The sequence below is a fragment of the Buceros rhinoceros genome, unplaced genomic scaffold, assembly GCF_000710305.1.
Source record: "Buceros rhinoceros silvestris isolate BGI_N320 unplaced genomic scaffold, ASM71030v1 scaffold30965, whole genome shotgun sequence".
In the NCBI taxonomy this organism is placed as follows: Eukaryota; Metazoa; Chordata; class Aves; order Bucerotiformes; family Bucerotidae; genus Buceros; species Buceros rhinoceros.
Genome location: NW_010411604.1, coordinates 2,140 through 2,508, shown reverse-complemented (window position 1 = coordinate 2,508; position 369 = coordinate 2,140).

Genomic DNA, 369 nt, shown 5'->3' with positions numbered 1-369 from the left:
TGGAGGCCGGAGCTGGAGTGCAGGTGGGTGGAAGGTCTGGCATGGCCAGGCCACCAGTGATTAGGGGACAAGGGCAGAAGTGGCCTTGCCCGGGTGACGGGGTTGATGGCCACGTCTCCCTGGAGCAGCAGTCGGACCTGTGGCGCAGGCCGTAAACCCTGCCTGCGTGTCGCGGGGAGGAGCACCACCGCAGAGGGCAAACAGGGCGCCGGCGGTAAGGTCACCTGCGCCAGGTGAGGTGAGCCCTGCCTGGGCCTTCTCAGTGGGGAAACATTCAGCTGGGAGAAAACACCCTCCCCAGGGAGCCCCGGGGATCCACAACCCAGCCGGCACCTACCGGACGCAGCACCTTGGCTGGGGTTATCCTGG